Raw genomic sequence first — 23643 nt, 5'->3', positions numbered from 1 at the left:
TGACTAAACGGACGGAAACTGAACGAAGCAGGGATAAACCTACCTGAATTTGTCCAATTAAAAACTCTCATCTTCAACTTTTGGAATAATGATTACACCCTAGATCAGATAGATGCAGGCAAGAGTGTGCAAGCTGGTATTGAATGTGTCACTGTCTGTCACCTTGATTACTCTAATTTGTCTCTCAACCTGTCCACCTACGGTATAAACCTCCATTCATAGGCTAGGTTGTAACAACCTCATGTTGCATATAAGGATAATTAGAGTATCATGTGGTAGCCTAAACCTATCGCTGTTACATTGAGCTGGGTGAATGGAATATGAATGACAGTCATCTGATATGCTATAATGGAAATAAAGCCATGTTCATGAAATCCTTTCCTTAAATAAAAAAAAATCCCATATGGGCACCGGCCGCTATTGCTTCACATACAGTAGGCATATAGGCTACTGTATGCATTTGCACACTCTTGGTAAGGTATACTTTAGGCAGCACTTAACTACCCTAGTTACATGAGATTTTGGGAGTCTGTGGAGTTACATGTTATTATAAATGTACGGTGAAATGTACGTCACTACCAAAAGGACCAAAAACACAGCTTCCTTGTATTTGAAATCTGGAATGTGACACTGACTAGGGACATCGAAGCACTTAAGTGAATGCACATCCAGTATTATCCAGTAGCAGAGCATCCAACTCACTGGTAGGATTTCTAGTATTGCCATTGTGTTTAATAACAGGCTTACAGTAAAGTTGAAAGGGTATTTGTTGTGGATGGAGAAATAAGGTTATGAGCCATTGGATATTATAAAACCAGTTGTTTGGATCCTGGATGCTGATTGGTTGATATGCGGGAGTTGTGGGACACACAAGTCCTGCAAAATACCATGACGTTAATACTATCGTTGTGGAATGACATTATGTACATACGTGTTGACTTATCAATATCTCAATTTAACGGCGAGACCCATAGTTAGAAATTAGGAAATCAATATTTTCACTTAATATTATAGAGTAGTCAGGTTTAGGCTTCTGGAGTGTGTTTCTGTGTACTTTATACCCAATTGTAAGTGGTGATTGAAGGGCTAATTCAAAGAGTTTTAATCACCATGTGAAACTCTTGCAGTGTCATCTTTTTTTGTAAATGCCTCATAAAATGAATCGACGAGTAGCCTCTTTTTTTAGAGCATAATGGATACATTAGAATATAAGATGGATGGTAGATTAGTATCCCTCACAATATTTCTCTATCTCGGCTCTCTTTTCTCTATAGTGGCCGATCTCACATAAATGATCTAGTGGAACACAATAAGGTGGCTGATAAACCTCACATGGACAGGTTAATTGAAAACGAGAAATGATGGAATTTGACTGTTTGCATGCAGTCATTCTCATGCAGTCATTCTTCAAAGTGGAGTTGAGGGCTGACCACATCTCCTGGTGAGATTGACTGTCGGAACCTGTTTAGCTACTGCATGATTTTACACTCTGCAAATCCATTGGTGTTGTTTTTTATTTTTCTTTAGTCTCCAACTCTGATTGTACCTGGGCTGACCAATCACACTGGAGCTGACTCTCCTTTCCTATAAGATATGAGATCATACTGTTGGATCTGAGGTGTTGTGTTGTTATTTGGGTAAACTTCAGGGGTAGAATAAAAACACAACCAGAAAAATGATTTTGTGTGGAGGTGCTGACTAACGGTGAATAAACTATCAAAATAAATAGAGTCGCAGACACCATATATAAACTCCCAGTAATTTATTGGGTATTTACCAACGTTTCGGCATCACTGTGCCTTCTTCAGGGTGGAGTGTGCGACTCTCTTTATTTTTGATAGTTTATAGTGAACTTCAAGGGTGCCAACCTACCATTGAACAACATGTCAACAAAAGACAGCCAGGTTGTCATTACCAGGCTGATATGACTCTTGTTGTTAGAGGATACATTACCTGAAGATATACTGGGCAAATAGCAGAGGTCCATAAGGATGGCAGCCCCCCATGTACTTACCACAAATGCCTCGTTTGCTAAGTTCCCTGTATTGTACATTGCTCTCCTTGACTTTTTTTGTGTCATCATTAGCGCAGTATACACGATCCCAATTCTAGCTCCAAGACGGCGCCACTTTGAAAAACCCCAAAAGTATATTATGCTGATTTATTGGCGCGTTGAACCAGGTTGCACGCCGATGTTTAAAAACTTGGTGGATAGAGGTAAAACAATAACGTCAAATCTATATTCTGACATCTTTATGCACCTTCGTCATTGCGACCGTCGATGGCTACCAGATTATCACCAGCTGATCTCTTGTTAAACCATCAATATGCACTAAATTCACCCGCACAGCTGATCTCAATTGCAACCATTATTGGTAACCTCATTTACCGCTCCCTAAAAGATGATGTTGGTGTCACCTTAGGACTGCTTGTAACCAACATCTTTCAAGATATGTTCACCCTCTGGTTGGTATAATCATCGGAATAAATTAGTCCTACTTTGAGCAGACTAGGGGCGATTTATCCATTTGACAATCAGTCCATACAACTGAAATACCATATTTCCTCGTTTTTAACCAGGCAAATCTACTGCGTGGGAATTGACCTGACACGTATGAATGGAAAACTAATGTTGGTGTAGCCGACTGGCTTGTTTATTCTCGTAGGTTTTTGGTTGCAAGCAAGTTTGCTTTAACACGCAGTTGCTGCCTTGCTATATTGTTGTCTTAGGTCTCTCTTTATGTAGTGTTGTCTCTCTTGTTGTATGTTTTGTCCTATATTTATATTGTATTCATTCATTTTAATCGCAGGCCCCCGTCCCCGCAGGGGGCCTTTTGCCTTTGGTAGGCCGTCATTGTAAATAAGAATTTTATCTTAACTGACTTGCCTAGTTAAATAAAATCTAATAAAATGTATGTAATCTCCCGTTACTAGTTTTTTAAGAACTCCAGCACTAATGCGTAGCACAGCGCAACATTCTAACTGTTGGTTGCAATGCACCCACTGTATCCCAGGGTCTACATTCATGCTCCATTGTTATGTGTACTTCACATTGTCATTGATTTCCAGTACAGTAGATGTTCTACAGAAAATGGATTGCGCAAAGTATATTTTGTCCTCTCCTGTTATGGATAGGTTGTTAGGTCAAGTACATGTTTGCAATCCGATTTACAGCCTGTGAGGCAAGGTATCTGTTAAGTAATCAGGTGTAATATTCCACAGGACAATTAGCAGTGTTCGTGGGTGAAAATGTGGACTAGTACATTTTTGGATACAAATATGTTCTCTATATTGTATTGTAACCCCTTGGAAATGGATCTTATTGAAGCTGCCGTTGGTCCTCTGGGCCCAGTTTTTCCAAAGTTACCTATCCGTATTTCGGCTATCGGATAGGATTAAATGCATAGAAATAGAACCAGAGTCCCCATTCAAGTCAACGATTCGTCCGAGTTGACATTATTACCGTAGATCACCTGTTAGCCAGTTAATAATGGGCACACTTATTGTTCTCACTCTGAAAACCTTCATTATGTGAGACCTTTAGATGTGTTAGGCTTTCTTACAGTTTAGCTCATGTAAATGATTTGCATGAGGTTTGTCCCTCCTGATTTAGGTTGTTTGGAACTCAACTCTTCTACTTTGGAACCATGCCAATTGAATTTTCTGCTTCCTAACACGCTAGGAGAGTAGGGAATATATAACTTTGGGCCCGAGGCTTGATCTCCTTACGTGTGTCCCCCCCCCCCTCCCCCCATCCATTCACATCACTCTGACAATTAGTGAGTTCGACCATCCCCAAATGACCCACTAATTAAAGAGTTGGCATTATAATTACAATGTGTTTATTGTCTGTTTATGTGTGGTGTGCTGTACATAATGTGCTGGGACATTTCTTTGCTGTAAATGGATTGAAGGTTGTTAATATACTTGCTGTAAATGTGATTTCATGTGGTTAACATCTACGATAACTCCTTCATCAGCCCTTTGACAGTTGCACTGTTTGTCGCATGTACAACGCAATTTGGCTGACAGCGGTAACTGGCAGCCGAAATAACCAAATTATTTAGTCATGGGTTTTTAACGGGCACAACGGCAAATGGATGTTAAGTAAATGATGCAATTTATTCCCTTCCTCCTCATTGCCAGGGTGGCTGCCACGGGACTTCTGCCAGCTTTAAATAAGTGGTACCCAGATGGTATTCACATGACGCACACTTGGTTACAAAATCGTCCCCGGGAATAACTCCGCTGCCACAACAACCAATAGGTCAATTGAGCAGGAGAGCCTGTTGCTTCCACAGTTCCGCATATGCAAATCTGCTAATATTGTGTCATTTCGGTAAATTCTGGGGGAAGGTTGTATCTCAGGGGTCCTAAATGAATTGGAAAGGATCCCAGTTAATGAGAGGAGCTGGAGAGGGGGAGAGAGAGAGAGCGGGGAGACATCCTCCGCCTCAGCTCCTTTCCTCCTTCCTAAAGCATGGCTTCCTGGCTCCTCTACCGCTCGCTCGCCTTGCCTCATGCTCCTCCGTCGTGGAGAGGGGAAGTGCCTGTGATGAGGATGGACCTGTAATGGCATAGTCCGCCGGGCTCTGTTGGATAGAGTGATTTTTCTACCATCTTATGAGAAAAGTCATTCTATTTCTGGAACATGAGTGTGGAAGACAATGCCTGGCCTTTTTTCTCTCTCTCAATCTCTTTCTCATTCACTCACTCTCTCTTTCTCATCCTCACTCTCACTCTCCCACTATCTCCGTCTCTCTCAACCTCCATCTCCTCTCTCTGTCTGCCACACTTTTACACCCGCTCTCATCAGCTGCAGCTGTGGTGCACTCTGTCTCGATTTCTTCTGGAGAAGTGGTGAACTGTGTCGTCTGCAGCCACTAACAGCCAACAGCTGCTTCAGCCCACTGCAGAGGGAGGACAATGTGGAACTGATTTTTAGAGAAGGAAAAATAAATAAACAATGAACAAAAAAACAATACCTCAACCAACACACAGCTTATGCAAATTGGGAAAATGTGTTTGCAAATCGATAAACCATGCTTGTGCATGAAAAGTATGGAGTGACCACTTTACACGGAGATGTTTGTTACCACGAGCAGTTCTTTATCTGCAAGATATTGACCTACACATCTGTTCCTCATTTATTTATATATATAAACACTGTTTTGGTTACTACATGATTCCATATGTGGTATTTCATAGTTTTGATGTCTTCACCATTATTTGTAGAAAATAGTAAAGATAAAGAAAAACCCTGGAATGAGTAGGTGTGTCCAAACTTTTGACTAGTGATATATATATATATATGGAATCATGTAGTAACCAAAACAGTGTTTTAAATAAGTCAATATATATTTTAAATTCTTCAAAGTAGCCACCCTTTGCCTTGATGACAGCTTTGCACATTCTTGGCATTCTCTCAACCAGCTTCATGAGGTAGTCACCTGGAATGCATTTCAATTAACAGGTATGCCTTGTTAAAAGTTCATTGGTGGAATTTCTTTCCTTCTTAATGCGTTTGAGCCAATCAGTTGTGTTTTGACATGAAAGGGGTGGTATACAGATGATCGCCCTATTTGGCAAAAGACAAAGTCCATAATATGGCAAATAAAAGCTCAAATAAGCAAAGAGAAACAAACAGTCCATTATTACTTTTAAGACATAAATGTCAGTCAATCCGGGAAATCTCAAGAACTTTGAAAGTTTCTTCAAGTGCAGTCGCAAAAACCATCAAGCGCTATGATGAAACTGGCCAGAGTTCTCTGCTGCAGAGGATAAGTTCATTAGAGTTACCAGCCTCAGAAATCATTAATTAACTGCACCTCAGATTGCACCTCAGAGTTTAAGTAACAGACACATCTCAACATCAACTGTTCAGAGGAGAATATGTGAATCAGCCCTTCATAAAAAAGCAACTAAAGGACACCAATTAGAAGAAAAGACTTGCTTGGGCCAAAAAACACTATCAATGGGCATTAGAGCGGTGGAAATCTGTCCTTTGGTCTGACGAGTCCAAATTTGAGATTTTTGGTTCCAACCACCATGTCTTTGTGAGACGCAGAGTAGGTGAACAGATTATCTCTGCATGTCTGGTTCCCACCGTGAAGCATGGAGGAGGAGGTGTGATGGTGTGGGGTTGTTTTGCTGGTGATTTATCTAGAATTCAAGGCACACTTAACCAGCATGGCTACCACAGCATTATGCAGCGATACACCATTCCATCTGGTTTGCGCTTAGTGGGACTATCATTTGTTTTTCAACAGGACAATGACGCAAAACACACCTCTAGGCTGTGTAAGGGCTATTTGACCAAGAAGGAGAGTGATGGGGTGCTGCATCAGATGACCTGGCCTCCACAATCACCAGACCTCAACTCAATTGAGATGGTTTGGGATGAGTTGGACCGCAGAGTGAAGGAAAAGCAGCCAACAAGTGCTCAGCATAAGTAGGCACTCCTTCAAGAATGTTGGAAAAACATTCCAGGTGATGCTGGTTGAGAGAATGCCAAGAGTGTGCAAAGCTGTCATCTATTTAAAGGGTGGCTACTTATTTTGATTTGTTTAACACTTTTGGTTACTACATTATTCTTAGTGTTATTTCATAGTTTTAATGTCTTCACTATTATTCTACAACATATTCAAAATAAAGAAAACCCCTTGAATGAGTAGGTGTGTCCAAACTCTTGTCTCGTTATCGTTGAATGACAACAAACACTTCATTGAAGAATCCCTACTGTTGACCAATGACAGATGAAGGAGTATAGGGACGACAGTGGTTCCCGAACTTCATCTTTCCTCGAATCTTTTGTGTGTGCACCAACAGCCGAAAAGGACCAAAACAAAAACGTCACAAAATGTTGTCATAATATATGCACAAACTGTTTCGAACTGTTTCCGATGGGAATCATGTAGAAGGTTTTACTGTGTACGTGGAAAAAAACATCAGCTTTACTGGGAGAAGTTTTACTCATTGTGGTGAGAGGTGGGTCAAACTGTCAGTAGGTCAAAGGTCAGATTGGAAAAAACAAGACAATGCAACAATGGCAGATCTAATTAGAAAACACATGAACATCACTGCCAAGTCTGCTTCTACCTTAACAAAATATCCCTCATTTATCTCAAGTATATTTACAGTATAAGCACATATAGGCCTATTTCTAGATATTTGGATTGCATTGGTTTCAAAGTTAATTGGTTTGGAGCCTTGAGACCATTTATACTTAATTGTTAAAGTCCAAAACACTATATTATCAGTTCTATATTATATAATTCTATAATATACTATATTATCAGTATCTTAATGTTCTATATTCTGTAACAAAAAGCAAGAAAACAGATTCATTGATTCCTAATGAAATTAACACAGTCTCACCATTGTTTTATTATTTTCTGTCACCTTGTAATTGTCTGGATGTCATAAGCTGCTATTAGCATTGGTAGAAAATGTTAATGCTCAGAGGCTCATCTGCTCCAAAGAATGCCTCTCTATCACTCTCACATTGCTTTAAAGGGGAAAAGGAAGATGGATTTTGCCCATAAAGGCTGTATCACAAGGGCTTTTTATCCTAAATGGCTCTGGGGATTGTTATCTGTGGGAAGTGTGTCCTGCCTCCGTCGTGTTCAATCAAGTGTCCACTTAGCTGTGACTGGGAGTAATTGTTCCCAAGTGAGCCACACACTGACCTGTTAATGTCTGCGTTGACCCTCTAACCTTGTCAGCACGTCTTAGGGAGGAGTTTAAATCATGTGGATCTCCTCCTTGCCTTTGCGCTGCCAGGTCAAGTGGGCGTCGCTGCTGAAAGACCACTCTCTTATAATTGTCACCAGCAACATGGGTCAGCCATGGGTGCTCCTGGAGCCCGCTCTTATTAGATGAGGTACTAGGAGTGTTGTGACTTAATGGGTCAAGCCATTGATCCGATCCAGCCACCATGTTCTCTCTCTTTAGTCAGATGGAGTCCTGCTAGCTACCTGATGACAGGCAGTCGCAGCTCAGGTGGACTGTGTTGGACACAGAGAGCATTCTGAGGCTACCAACCACCATTTGGTCCATATATAATGTTTTGGTATTGACGTTTGTCAATGGGGCCCTTTATTATGTATGGTTTGACCTCCCTTTGACTGTGGTCCCTCTGTGTATTGGACATGGAGGGTGGGGGGGAAGTAGGATGATATGGCCAAAATATCATATCATGGTATTTTTCAAATTTTGACGGTATTTTATGTTTTTGATTAATTAAAGTTTTACATTTGCTTCACGAGTAGTGCGTGACCCTAGGGTGGCAACTAGAGGTCGACCGATTAATCGGAATGGCCGATTTAATTAGGGCCGAGTTCAAGTTTTCAAAACAATCGGAAATTGGTATTTTTGGGCGACGATTTTTATTTTTTATTTTTTTTGCACCTCTATTTAATCTTTATTTAACTAGGCAAGTCAGTTAAGAACACATTCTTATTTTCAATGACGGCCTAGGAACAGTGCCCTGTTCAGGGGCAGAATGACAGATTTTCACCTTGTCAGCTCGGGGGATCCAATCTTGCAAGCTTAACTAGTCCAACGCAATAACGACCTGCCTCTTTCTCGTTGCACTCCACAAGGAGGCTGCCTGTTATGCGAATGCAGTAAGCCAAGGTAAGTTACTAGCTAGCATTAAACTTATCTTATAAAAAACAATCAATCATAATCACTAGTTAACTACACATGGTTGATGATATTACTAGATATTATCTAGCGTGTCCTGCGTTGCATATAATATGATACAAGTATCTGACTGAGCGGTGGTAGGCAGAAGCAGGTGCGTAAACATTCATTCAAACAGCACTTTCGTGCGTTTTGCCAGCAGCTCTTCGTTGTGCGTCAAGCATTGCGCTGTTTATGACTTCAAGCCTATCAACTCCTGAGATGAGGCTCGTGTAACCGAAGTGAAATGGCTAGCTAGTTAGCGCACGCTAATTGTCATTGTGTTACTGGTTCGAGCCCAGGGAGGAGCGAGGAGAGGGACTGAAGCTATACTGTTACACTGGCAATACTAAAGTGCCTATAAGAACATCCAATAGTCAAAGGTTAATGAAATACAAATGGTATAGAGGGAAATAGTCCTATAATTCCTATAATAAATGCAACCTAAAACTTCTTACCTGGGAATATTGAAGACCCATGTTAAAAGGAACCACCAGCTTTCATATGTTCTCATGTTCTGAGCAAGGAACTGAAACGTTAGCTGTCTTACATGGCACATATTTTACATGGAACATATTGCACTTTTACTTTCTTCTCCAACACTTTGGTTTTGCATTATTTAAACCAAATTGAACATGTTTCATTATTTACTTGAGGCTAAATTGATTTTATTGATGTAAAATAAGTGTTCATTCAGTAGTGTTGTAATTGTCATTATTACAAAAAAAAAAAAAAAAAAATCGGCCGATTTAATCGGTATCGGCTTTTATGGTCCTCCCATAATCGGTATCGCCGGTGAAAAATCATAATCAGTCGACCTCTAGTGGCAACACATTCTAAATTATTTCAATGGGCCTTTCTCCATTCTGATTGTTTTCAAATCTATTTGTCACATACACATGGTTAGCAGATGTTAATGCGAGTGTAGCGAAATGCTTCTGCTTCTAGTTCCGACAATGCAATAATAACCAACGAGTAATCTAACCTAACAATTCCAAAACTACTACCTTATACACATGGTGTAAAGGGATAAAGAATATGTACATAAAGATATATGAATGAGTGATGGTACAGAACGGCATAGTCAAGATGCAGTAGATGGTATCGAGTACAGTATATACATATGAGATGAGTAATGTAGGGTATGTAAACATTATATTAAGTAGCATTGTTTAAAGTGGCTAGTGATATATTTTGCATCAATTTCCATCAATTCCCATTATTAAAGTATACTGTTCAATTCAACTGGGGTGGCAGGTATCCTAGTGGTTAGAGCATTGGGCTGGTAACCGAAAGGTTGATAGATCAAATCCCCAAGCTGTCAAGGTAAAAATCTGTCATTCTGCACCTGAACAAGGCAGTTAACCCACTGTTCCTAGGCCATCATTTTAAATACTAATTTGTTCTTAACTGACTTGCCTAGTTAAATAAAAATAATTAAAACTTCAACCTAAAATAACTTCCATCAATTTCTGCATTTCCTGCACTCATTTGAGATCAGGCCTTTTTTTAACCAAATGTTGCAATTGCAATTTAGATCAAAACACCTGGGTGAACTTTTGGAATCATGGAAATATGTTTATATTAATTCTAATGTTAGAATGTAAATAATATTAGGCACTTTGAGTACAGTGTTGTTTGACATGACAACGAATGAAAATGCCATGGATGAGTTGTGACAGGGTAGGAACCAAAGTGATGTTCAGTGTTTCCTAGGGGACCCTATAATCTTTGGCTACAGCAAATCTTTATTCATGTAGCCAACATATTCATGCTTAGCCTATTCCTCTTTGATTTAGAATACTGTTGCACAAACAACATGCTGATTTAGGTCTCCACCAGCACTGGTATCAGGCTGTATTAGCTAGATACGTTAACTCTGACTCAGTGCGAGTCAGCTAGCCAACAATAAACCGCCTAGCTAGCCTGCTAACTAGCGATTTAGGCTATCTTGCTAAGAAAATACAAACTAGCTGTTTGCAGATGTAAGAAACACAAACCAATATTGTAATTATAGAACGCGTGTGTATTTATATTAAGATAAAAGTGGAAACAACATCGTTGCGTGTGCTGCATTGACCATTTAGACTGAACGGAAGTGACTCGTGGTCAAACAACATGCGCTCCTTGAGTGACAAGGCTATGTCTGTGTGGAGGGATGACTCGAGTAGCGGAGTAAACTGTACAAATGGACGTTACACACAGCATATCACATTTAACAAACCAAACATTCAAATACCGTTTTAGAAGATAAAGTAAAAACCCATACCGGTCCGTGCATCAATACCGGTATATAGTAAAATACGGCATACCGCCCAGCCCTAGGGAAAAGTAGGTTATCCTTGCTCCCATCCAGTTTACCTAATGTTTCATGGACCTGGGTAGAACTAACATCTCCACAAATTTGTTGTCAGATCGCTTGGAAACTTGACACACAAATAAGTATCTATTAGCGCACTACTTTAAAGTGGCTGGTTACTAGTTCCCTTTGAAACTGACAAAGATTGTAATTTGGGTGAAAAGAGGAGATTAAAAACACATGCTTCTGAAGCTGAAAGTTGTGTGTTGAGCAGCTGCTGTGTGGAAGTCCACAAGTGAAACATAGCTTAGCTGTTGTACTGTATATGTCTATTGGATGTTTTGGCAGTGAATATGACTTTCAAGATACTGTACTGTATCATACAGTGTTTGGCTGTTTGTTCAGTTTTTTGTGATGGAAAGCCAGTGGCACATCTATAAACTAAACAGCCACTAACTGTTTCCTGCTCATTTGCGAAGTTAAGTATAATTACCTACCTTCAAAAGTACTTTTACTCTCACACTTTCTTTACATCCCTTACATGAGACCATGAATCGAATCTCTTTTAGAATGATCTCATCAGTTAGATTTTCTTGGAGCCATTGTCAATTCTGCATGGGGGTATGCTTTTTTTATTGAGTCTTTTCTCAATAGCCTGTTGTGAGTGCCTTCTGTGCGGGGTCTCAAAGTTTACAGGGCCTTTTTGAGCCAATGCTCTTTTGAGCAGAACCCCAATGGTGCAGCCATAAATTCAGAGAGGTGAAGCCGTCTATTGGGATCAACATATTTTTTGGGAGTAATGACAGGCATGCAGACGGGTAATCAGAGGGGTCTTATCTGGGGTTCAGAGGCTGATGGCGGGCAGAGGAATGTGGCCCGGCTGTGGAAACAATGCCGCGTTAATGGGGTTAGCTGAATTCCACACTCGTGAATTATGAGGAGTTGGGATGGCGGGCCTGTGGCTTGTTGTGTCTGGTTTGTGGCCTCTACACACTACTGCTGCACAGAGAAAGAGTCAGAGTTATATATTTAGTCTTTTGACACTGGCTGTCATAGGCAAGGTCAATTAATGGAGCTGGATCTCCATGTTCTGTTCTTCTGGTGGGAGAACAAAAGTACATTATACACTCATGCCATAAACAGATGGGCCTAAAGACATAGATGGTCACGCACACACACACTCGGGCTGGGCGATATGGCTAAAATATGAAATCACTGTATAAAAAAATAAAAGAATGACAGTATTTGACAGTATTTTATGTTTTTGAATAATAAAAGTTCTAAATTTGCTTTGAGTAGTGAGTGATCCTAGGGTGGCAACACATACATTCTAAGTGATTTCAATGGGTCTTTCTCCATTCTGATTGCTTTATACTGTTCAATTCAACTGAACCCCCACCCCCCACAAAAAAATCTGTATTTTCATACATAGGGCTTCCACACGTGGGGCTGCATGATATGGCCGGACAATCTAGGGCTTATTTTCAACCAAATGTTGCGATTTGATTTGCCATTTAGAGCTAAACACTTGGGTGAACTGTTGGTTCCATGGAAATATAATGATTATTCTAATTCTATAGTTAGAATATAACAGTGGGCACTTTGAATACAGTGTTGTTTGACATGACAGCGAATAAAAATGCCAGGAAGGAGTTATTGTGACAGGGTAGGAGCCAAAGTGTTGATAAGTGTTTCCTAGGGGACCATGTAGTCTTTGGCTACATTGAATGTTTTGTCTTAGCTACTTTATGTACTTAACATATTCATACTTCGAGTATTCCTCTTTGATTTAGAGGATACTGTTACACAAACATCATTCTAATTTAGGTCTCCCACATCACTGGTATTATCAGGCTGTATAGCTAGTTACGTTTGCTCTGACTCAGTACATTTATTAGCTAGCCAGCTAACTAGCAATTAGCATTAGCGGCTAACAGGATTTAGGCCCAACTGCCTAAGAAAAGACAAACGATCAGTTTTCAGATGTAAGAAACATAAACTAATAGTGTAAATACAGAACGCTAGGGGATTTATATTAAGAAGCAAAGTGAAAACAGCATTGTTTGTCATCAACATTATTGCATGTGCTGCGTTGACCATGCAGACTGAATGCAAGTGTCTTGTGGTCGAGGAACAACAAATGAGCTTCTTGACCGGGGGCGGGGCTTGGTCTGTGGACACCGGAATGCAAAGAGAGAGAGCTGAGCGAGATGACTCAAGATGCGGAGTAAACTATAGAAATGGACATAACACACGGCGTGTCACATTTAACAAACCAAACATTAAAATACCGTTATAGAAGGTAAAGTAAAAACTCAAACCGGTCTGTGTATCAATACCGGTATATCGTAAAATATGGTATACCGTTCACAATGTCATTTTGTAACTGACTGAATGGTGTTCAGAAAATGGCCTTTCAAAATTCAGATTATTTTGAGACAGAGCTCACAGACGATGGTGTGGGTTTATAGTTCAGTGTGTCACTGAGAACATGCAGAGTTAGATGAGAATCAGAGTTCTGTAGTTGTATACGTTGTCATTTTGTTAACTCTGACATTTTCATCAGCAGCATCATCACCACATTATGCAATCACCACTGATCTGTTTTTGTAAAGATTTAAACAATGACATGACTCTATGTATTTAGGTCATGAGATGACAACAGGAATCAGTGTGTCATAACTCATGTAAAATATGTGTGGTTGGAACTGATCACGTTTAATTTTCCCTCTTCACATTCACGGTTGATGTGGGTTAAGTGAACTGTAGGGACTCTCCCCACCTTTTCACATCCTGTTTGTAATAGATATATGTCTATCTCCCCTGTCCTTCTCTTCTGTCTGTCCCTCGCATACTTAAATACAGTGTCATCTGTGAACTGCTGATGATCCCGCCTCCAAAGAACCTAAGCTGAATTCTCATTGGAAGAATGGAGCGCCAGTCTTTCCTACACGAGTGAACACAGTAAGAGCACATTCTTACTCGATCTACATCTACTCTAAAATTACTTTTAATGCCGTGTGTGTGCTCTGCCAATCTGTGAACTAGTCTGCAGCACAGTAGGATTTATTTATTATGCTAGTTTGCATCTCATTATAATTTGGTTAATCTAGATACCAACAGATACTCAAAAAGTATTTTCAAGAATTGTTAATTGTTCAGGCCAAATAATGTTCCATTTTTATTTAACCAAATTGCATTATGACTTTAAATAATGAAACCACTTAAAAGAATGTGTACATTTATCAAGTGGTTTATCATATTGAAACTTTGTTGAACATATTTATAACTATGTTGATGCATTTCAGAAAGTATTACTACACAAGTATGGATCTTGAATGGTGACTTAAATTAGACATTATACTAAACATGTTTTCTCTTTTTGTTTTGTCAATTAGAAACAGTTTTAGGGTTAGGTTTCTAACGTTCTGTGTTAAAAAATGTAACATGTTTTGCACAAACGTCTACAGAATATCATCATACCGACGACATAGTCATTAAAAATGAAACACTATCATGACCACCTTGTGTCATATTGGCAAAATCATTGAAAAATATCAATCAAAACAAAAATTACACACTTTACTCGCTGAATGATACACCGGTCATAGTAGCATCGGCAGCTTGGTGTGTGTGTGACTGTCCTTTGTTTTTAACATCTTTGGCATGCTCTAGTCTCCCTGTCCCTCTCCTCTGTCTGCCATGGGTTCTCTGATTGGCTGAACACTTTCTGCACTCTAGTCTGGCTGACTGCCAGGCCCTGCCTTGCCACTGATCAGAAGTGAACGTGACATTTGTGCGGAGGTAATGGAATCTGTGTGCAATTAAATCTCCCGACTGTGAAGAAGAATCTATCTCCCCCTCCCTTTCCCTACCCAATCAGCAGGGGGGTGGCCGTGATGATGAAACCGTCCCAGCAGGCCCCTCTCCCCGGCCTGCCCCGCCAGTACCCCTTTCCTCTCTCCCAATCTCTGTCAGGTTGCGTTTTTTAACTTCTCCCTGGCTCTGCCTTGGTTTGTGCCCAGCAATTAATTACAGCAAACGTCAATTAAAAATCTTCCCAAATATTGTTGGGGAATTAAATTTCAATTACAGAAATTACATTAAAGGAAAACAACATTAACATTGATTTAATGAATTCTGCTGAAGGTGACAGTTGTTATTTTGTGACAAAGCATTGTGGGCCATTCAACATGTTTTGACGTAAATGTGAAATGGAGGGAGTGTAAGAACGAGGGGGATGGGCTGGTTTTGGGAGGAGTGGATAGAGGGAGAGAGGACACATGCATGGATGAGAGGAGAAGAGGGGTAAATCTCTCTATCTCTATGCCCCACTCTGCTGCTGTGCCACTCTACTTAACGCCTCATTTGTGGTCTCTGTGGTCAATGGTTTGAGTCTTTCTCTGTGCTGATGGTGCACTTGTTCATGGCTAATACCACAGACCTCCTCTATGTCTGAAACCTAATGGGTGTGTATCCTCATCAAGATCGCCCATAAACATAAAAGGGTTCCTCCCAGGCATACTGGCCTGGGCGGACGCACATTTCCCTTGAACTTCTTGAAAAGGAGTCCCTATCAGAGTTCCTTGTCCTCAGTGGGTGGACTGGGAGAGGGGCAGGATTTCCAGGTCAAGGGTCATCTGCAGGCTAGAGCCAGGAGGGCAGGGCTTAATCTGCTTGCCCAGAGGGATTTATTCCACATTTTGCTGTGTTGAAGCTTGAATTCAAAATGGATTAAGTCGATTCTCCCCCCCCACCCATCTACACACAATACCCCATAATGACAAAGTGAAAACATGTTTCACACCTTCCTATATAAGGTCACACAGTTGACATTGTAGGTCAGACTCTGCCTCTAGAGCTGGCCGTCCGACCAAACTGAGCAACCGGGCAAGAAGTATTTTGGTCAGGGAGGTGACTAAGAACCCAATGAACACACTGACAGAACTACAGAGTTCCTTGGCTGAGATGGGAGAATCTGCCAGAAGGACAACGGTCTCTACAGCACTTCACCAATCTTGGATTTATGGGAGCGCATGGAGATTGCAAAAAGGCACATGAGAGCATGTCAAAAGATTCTGTGGTCTGATGAGACAAAATAGATCTCTTTGGCCTGAATGCAAAACCAGGTACCGCTCACCATCACTACCTGAATCGTGGTGGTGGCAGCATCATGCTATGGGGAGAATTTTCAGCGGCAGGGGCTGGGAGACTGGTAAAGATAGAGGGAACAATGAATGGAGCCAAATACAGGCAAATCCTTGATGAGAACCTGCAAACGACCTTAGACTGAAGCAAAGATTTACGTTCCAACGGGACAATGACCCCAACCATACAGCCAAAGCAATGCTGGAAGGGTTTCAGAACAAGAATGTGAAAGTCCTTGAGTGGCCCAGCTAAAGCCCGACTTGAATCACATTGAAAATCTGTGAAAAGACTGCTGTTCACCGCCTATCCCCATCTAACTTAGTGACTGCCTTTAAAAAGCAACAAATCCCATTGAAAACTACATGTATGGCATCGATATGAGTCAGAAACAGTTATTCTAGTGTCAAAATTTACTATAAACTGTAAATAGGATCGTTGTTGTCAGTCTCATCTAAAACAGAGTTTGGAATATTCGTGCATCACCATGGGTAAATTAAGGTTGGATTTTGATTTGACAGTGTCCATTTGCCTACTAACATTGTGTGAACAGCTGCAGTGATTTCTCTATCAAATAGCATAGACAGTGAGACAGACCCCCAACAGCTCCGTCTGTTTACATAAGACCACACGTTGTAAATTTTTACTGCACCAAACACCTTAGTCAGATGTAAAACTGTGCAACTAAAACATCCACAACAAAAACTTCAACTAAAGAAATCTGTAATAAATGTTGTCTTAGATTCATTCTGGGGATTTAGAGGAAGTGAAATAGGCATTCCTTCTAATGGGGCCAAATATCATTAACCAAATGCGGAATTGGTCAGGAAACACACCTCCAAGACTAGTTTTTCATAACACATAATGACACATCATACTATGTCATCAGTGTTGTGTTCATGACCACCTAAAGTGAGACTCGATTTGCTCCAAGACCGGAGCAAATCGAGACAGTCAAGAGGGGGTAAGGGGTCAGAGACCGAGTCAAGACCGAAACCAGAAAAATGTGAGTCCAATTCAAGACCATTAATTTTGTCAAATCACCACCATAATAAGACTTCAAAATGTCCAGTATGGATTATTTAGACAGTCCGAATAGTGGAAAAAATGCATGCAGAGGTAAAATAGAGCTACGTTACATATTTTTACTAACCCAAACACAGAGAGGAACAATGGCCCTTCTACGCCTCTGTGATTGGCTCAGTATTCTGTCACTCATGGGGACACTACGTCATCGTGAAGTTTATGTCCTTAGTAAGGGTAGACATCCAACATTTTTGCCCTTTGGGTCCTGCCATAGAGTTTTATATTACAAGTGCCCTTCCAAGAAGGCTCAAGGTCATTGGCTACAGATGTAATGACGTCAAATCACGTTATATGTACAGTAGCTTTGATTGGACTGATCATGTCAACATCATACTTTCAAAGTCTTAGCTAGCAGTCATCATCATGAATCAAGTCGACAATCTACTGGCAAATCCTTTTTAATCATTGTCTTATAAAGATAAATAATGATGAAAAATTATAGATAAACATATCGGTGCTCATCGGCCATTGGCAAATTCAACAATGAGTTGTTTGGAAGGAATCAGCGGCTAACTGCAAGCAGTGCAAAGCAACCAGGAGCCTGCTATTCTATGAAGTGGCTGTGAGGCGCCACCTTCATGTTTAAGTGAGCACATCACGAGCCAAGCGGAGTCCAAAAATGTATTGTATGCGGCTGCATAAATGATGTAATTTGTAAGGGAGATATGTATACTGTAGCTAAGAAAGTAAAACTAAGTGGGTGTTGTGTAGTAAGCTGTTAGTAGCCCATGTGCCTCACTCTAATAATTTGGTCTATTTTTGCCTCTTAATTTCTTACTGGTCATCCCCAAAGCCAACACCTCTTTTGGCCACCTTTCATTCCAGTTCTCTGCTGTCAATGACTGGAATGAATTGCAAAAATGGCTGAAAATAATGGCTGAAAATTAAAAAATAAAAACACATGTAGCCTATAACCTGTTTTTGGGCAATGTCTTCATCTAATATTGTAAGAGGTTTCGTTGTCTGCTTATATGCCCCCTTTATTTATCCTACGGTTCTGACTTGGTGTACAGGGAAAATAGTGTTAGAGCAGCCCATGTTCTGCATTCTGTCGCTGTACATTTCAAAGGTGCTGAACATTTCAAAGGTGCTGAACACATAGATATATTGACTGTCTGTCGTCGCTCGCTCATTAATGTCTTAATCAAAATTACGGAATGCGTTTTATCCGATCATCGTTCCCTTATGCCATAGTTTGTACATCTCAATTGTTAGTAGAAACCACAATTGTTTAAGCAAGTCAGCCATATCAACTATGTTTTAAAAAAAGGCAGTAAACGAGGCAAGTCTCTGCTGATAGCCAGTTATAGCGGGGGTAAGGATTCACTCAATTGTGCTGGAAAGAAAGCTCTGCTGATGGGACAGTGTTCTGTAGGCCCTAACAGTTTGTGGGCTAGGCTTGTTGCAGTTATACTGCAATTAATGTATTGTTTAGTGTCCTTGCCGGCATGTATAAAAACTTTTTTTATGAGTTTGCCCCATCAACAGTTACATGCTAAAATCAACACTGCACGGAAGTCCTCTTACTTTTGGGAACTTTATAGTCCTATTGATCAAACAACCATGAAATGGTAGACTCTCTCTCCCTCAACTATGCACATCAACTAATGCTTGCCACACTCAGACGCGAGTGCTCTAAAATCGGAGCAGATAGCTAGAGTGAATTTCCAAATGCAGGAGATATGCTAACTTTTTTAACAGTCGTTCAAGTTCTTGCTAGATAACCAAATGACACCTGCATCTTGAGCTGTCTATTGCCAAAAAATTATATGAGGGGAAAAAGTCAGTCATTCATTGGCATGACATGACATTCTCCTAGCAGCTAGCTAGATATCTAGCTAATGTTAGGCTCCGTGTTTTTTGTTTGGTACATAAATAGATATACTAGCCTATTAGCCACGTTATGACTAACTTGTGATCATTGCCCTTGCTAGTTTGATTGTATTGTCATTCCCAGTCTTTGTTACATTTGTCTGTTTTTGTCCAGAATATTGAACCATTGAAACTGAAACAGTACATCCCAAATGAAGGCAACAAACAATGTGTGATTTTCAACTCGATAGCAATATTTTTGAGACTAGCATTGAACTGCATCCCATTTATTCTGCAAACAATAACTTAGTGTACGTCATGGAACATTGAGTCAAATAGAACCTTTTTAAAAACCTCTTAAGAAGTTGGTTTTGTGGCATAAACTGGGAATTTGATATTTTTGATTGAAGTTATGATTGTCTGTTTCATATTTTCACTTAACTTTAGGTCACCCGTATATTTGTGTGCTAAATGTGAAATGTTTTTTTGCAATGGGAAGTAATAGTTGTACATTTTGATTAGGAAATGCTTAATGGTTGTGTTTTTGTATTTGTCACGGCCGTTGAATGAAGAGGACCAAGATGCAGCGTCGTGAGCGTACATATTATTTTATTTAGAAAAGACACAGAACAAAACAATAAACACTACAAAACAAACCGTGAAGCTAAAGGCTATGTGCCATAAACAAAGTCACCTTCCCACCAAGACAGGTGGGAAAAAGGGCTACCTAAGTATGGTTCTCAATCAGAGACAATGATATGCAGCTGTCCCTGATTTGAGAACCTTACCCAGCCAAACATAAAATACCCACCCCAAATCACACCTGACCAAACCAAATAGAGACATAAAAAGGATCTCTAAGGTCAGGGCATGACAGTAACCCCCCCCCCGCCCAAAGATGAGGACTCCGGCCGCAAAACTTGAACCTATAGGGGAGGGTCTGGGTGGGCATCTATCCGCGGTGGCGGCTCAGGTGCGGGACGCAGACCCCGCTCCACCACTGGCTCACCCCACTTTGGTGGCACCTCTGGTGCGGGGACCCTCGTAGCGGGCTGGGGACCGTCGCTGGGGGCCCAGGACTGGAGACTGTCGCTGGAGGCTCCGGACTGGGCACCGTCGCTGTAGGCTTCGTGCCATGACTCCTCACTGGAGGCTTCGTGCCATGGATCATCACTGGAGGCTTCTTGCCTTGGATCATCACTGAAGGCTTCGTGCCATGGATCATCACTGGAGGCTTCGTGCCATGGATCATCACTGGAGGCTTTGTGCCATGGATCATCACTGGAGGCTTCGTGCCAAGGATCATCACTGGAGGCTTCGTGCCAAGGATCATCACTGGAGGCTTCGTGCCAAGGATCATCACTGGAGGCTTCGTGCCAAGGATCATCACTGGAGGCTTCGTGCCAAGGATCATCACTGGAGGCTTCGTGCCAAGGATCATCACTGGAGGCTTCGTGCCAAGGATCATCACTGGAGGCTTCGTGCCAAGGATCATCACTGGAGGCTTCGTGCCAAGGATCATCACTGGAGGCTTCGTGCCATGGATCATCACTGGAGGCTTCGTGCCATGGATCATCACTGGAGGCTTCGTGCCATGGATCATCACTGGAGGCTTCGTGCCAAGGATCATCACTGGAGGCTTCTTGCCATGGATCATCACTGGAAGGAGGAGACGTATGGGCAGTCTGGTACGTTGAGCCGCCACAGGGCTCACCAGGCTGGGGAGACATACAGGAGGCCCTGTCCTTCTGGGGATAGGCACAGGATACACTGGGCCGTGGAGGCGCACTGGAGGTCTTGAGCGTAGAGCCTGCACAATCCGTCCTGGCTGGATGGTTTTTCGCCCTGCAGATGCGGGGCGCAGGCACAGGACGCAGAGCCGGCGCAGGATATCCCGGGCCGTAGAGACCTACTGGCAGCCAGATGCGCAGAGCCGGCATCCTCCAAACTGGCTGGATGCCCACTCTAGCTCGGCCGATTCGGGGGGCTGGAAGGTTGCGCACCAGGCTGTGCATGCGCACTGGAGACACCGTGCGCTCCACCGCATAACACGGTGCCTGACCAGTACGACGCTCGCCGTGTTAAGCACGGATGGCGATACTCCCCAGCCTGCCTCCAGGGTCCCGTACCGTCCAGGATCTCCTCCCAAGTCCATGAATCCTGGACACGCTGCTCCTCCTTACCACGCTGCTTGGTCCGTTGTTGGTGGGAAGTTCTGTCACGGACGTTGAATGAAGAGGACCAAGGTGCAGCGTTGTGAGGGTACATATTCTTTTATTTAGAAAAGATGCCAAACCCTACCCGGCCAAACATAGAATACCCACCCCAAATCACATCCTGACCAAACCAAATAGAGACATAAAAAGGATCTCTAAGGTCAGGGCGTGACAGTATTCTTATGATTGGGACCTACTGGCTTATTATGTCCGAGTTTATGGACTGCTTATCCTTTAACATCATGCTGTGTGTGACTGCTGTCTTTCCATCGGCCCTATGCATTGGTGCATTGAGAAGTGGGTATACTCTAATTTTGCCAAAACGTTCCCAAACGACCCGCCCAGTGAAGGGTAGCCACCCTGTGCGAAAAATCGTGTTTTAAAAAAACAATGGTTTCCTATAGATTTTTTTCAAATTTTTACTCTCAAAATCACACATTTTTTAAATAGAAAAAATACAAACAATTGATGATCTAAGTCCACAATAACGCTTAAACCACATCAATCTGATTGGGTGGGCCTGTCGGAGCCTGGCTCCCCAGTGGGTGGGCCTCTGTCCACCCAGGCCCATCCATGTCTACGGCCCTGATGCAAACAGCACATGATGACAATTGCGCATCACAAATTGGATACTAACCAACACTTCGGACTAAACTTTCCAGTACCTGGTTTACATATCCATTGTTGCCTTAGTTAGTTTTTACTGGTTGATATAAGTTGAAATGTCTTTCCTACCCTACCCTACCCTACTGGCTACCGATGTCATTCTTCTGTGAGCTGCTCCGTGCCAAAACTAGTTGAGATACGATATTCTGCTGAAACTAGGCTATGTGTGCAGCGCGCATGTATATATATTTCATAAGGCTTTGCGATTGTGTAGGCTACTACTAATGAATGACTAATGATTTCTCTATTGTACTATCATCATTGATAATTTATATACCTCCACTATACTACTTTGATACGCATCCGTAGGGATTAAGAAATGAGTATAAGCAATGCACACTGAAGAAAAGGTGAGTATACGGCTTATACCTGCCTATACCCTCCACTACACCACTGGCCTGCCTATACCCTCCACTACACCACTGGCCTGCCTATACCCTCCACTACACCACTGGCCTGCCTATACCCTCCACTACACCACTGGCCTGCCTATACCCTCCACTACACCACTGGCCTGCCTATACCCTCCACTACACCACTGGCCCTTTGTGTTTTACAAAAAGTGCACCACCTACCTGAGTGCGCTGGTATTACGGTTGTTGTCCTACCGACTGTGTGGCTCAGTCGGTAGAGCATGGCGCTTGCAACGCCAAGCGTCGTGGGTTCGATTCCCGCTGGGGCCACCCATATGTAAAAGTAGTGGCCCCAGCCGACTTGTAAGTCGCTTTGGACAAAAGCGTCTGCTAAATGGGATATATTATTATTATTATATATTATAATCACGAATCTGTCACACACTGAAGGCCTATAGGTTCGCCACTGCGCAAACATGTTTCTAATAGATATATAAAGATATAGATATAAAGGATATTGTTTCAAGAAAGGAGTGTATATATTTTGCCTGGCCACGCAGTTTTATGCACTGACTGAATAAAACTTTCTTACTGCGCTGATCTCGGGAAGAAATTAGGAGGCCTCACTGTCCGAGACCAAAACAAGACCGAGGACAAATGTATTTGACACCTAGACAAGACCACAGAGACACTCAATATGTGGTCTTGCGAGTACTACATCATGTCACAATGTCTGACATAACTTTTCATAACCTGCCATAATATGGTGATAACACTGTCCTGACACATATGTTACCTGTTGAAACAAATATTGTGTTATTTTATGGCTGGTTATGACACCTACATAAGAGTGTCAAAACTCTTATATATTGGTGTAGGAGCAGATTTCAGGAGCAGGACAAGACACCCTCTTTGTGACTAATGACCGACTTAAGGCCATGTACCTGATAGGCTATCTGGTTTATACGATTATAATGGTCATAATGCTTCCTGTCAATGTCATCAAGTGTATTTTCTTAGTCCAAATGAAGTGACCAGGGTGAAAGTAGAATGAATTTATTCCCAGTACAAGACATCCTATATGTGCATGCGCTGTACGTTTTCATGGGCCTAATAATATTTCTGTCCGTAATAAAGCTTTTTGTGGGGAAAAAAACTGTCTCCCCAGTCAATGGGCTTGGCTCTCAAGTGGGTGGGCCTATGCCCTCCCAGGCCCATCCATGGCTGCGCCCCTGCCCAGTCGTGTGAAATCTATAAATTAGGGTCTAATGAATTTCAATTGACTGATTTCCTCATATGAACTGTAACTCATTAAATCTTTGGTATTATTGCATGTTGCGTTTATAGTTTTTGTTCAGTATAGATAAGACATGGATATAAT

At 41.7% G+C, this 23643-nt stretch overlaps 1 protein-coding gene across 10 annotated transcripts in view; it reads left to right on the top strand.

The window, feature by feature from the left end:
• Window positions 1–23643, top strand: part of foxp1b (forkhead box P1b) — a 206943-nt gene that overhangs the window by 25115 nt on the left and 158185 nt on the right. For all 10 annotated transcript variants that reach the window (XM_064968881.1, XM_064968880.1, XM_064968874.1 and 7 more), the window contains exon 2: window positions 13850–13948. The gene's annotated coding sequence lies outside the window, so the exon portion shown is untranslated. The remainder of the gene's footprint in view (window positions 1–13849; window positions 13949–23643) is intronic.

Source organism: Oncorhynchus masou, chromosome 6 (assembly GCF_036934945.1).
Source record: "Oncorhynchus masou masou isolate Uvic2021 chromosome 6, UVic_Omas_1.1, whole genome shotgun sequence".
Classification (NCBI taxonomy): domain Eukaryota; kingdom Metazoa; phylum Chordata; class Actinopteri; order Salmoniformes; family Salmonidae; genus Oncorhynchus; species Oncorhynchus masou.
Note: the sequence above shows the minus strand (reverse complement) of the source record. Positions and strands in the feature narration are given on the sequence as shown.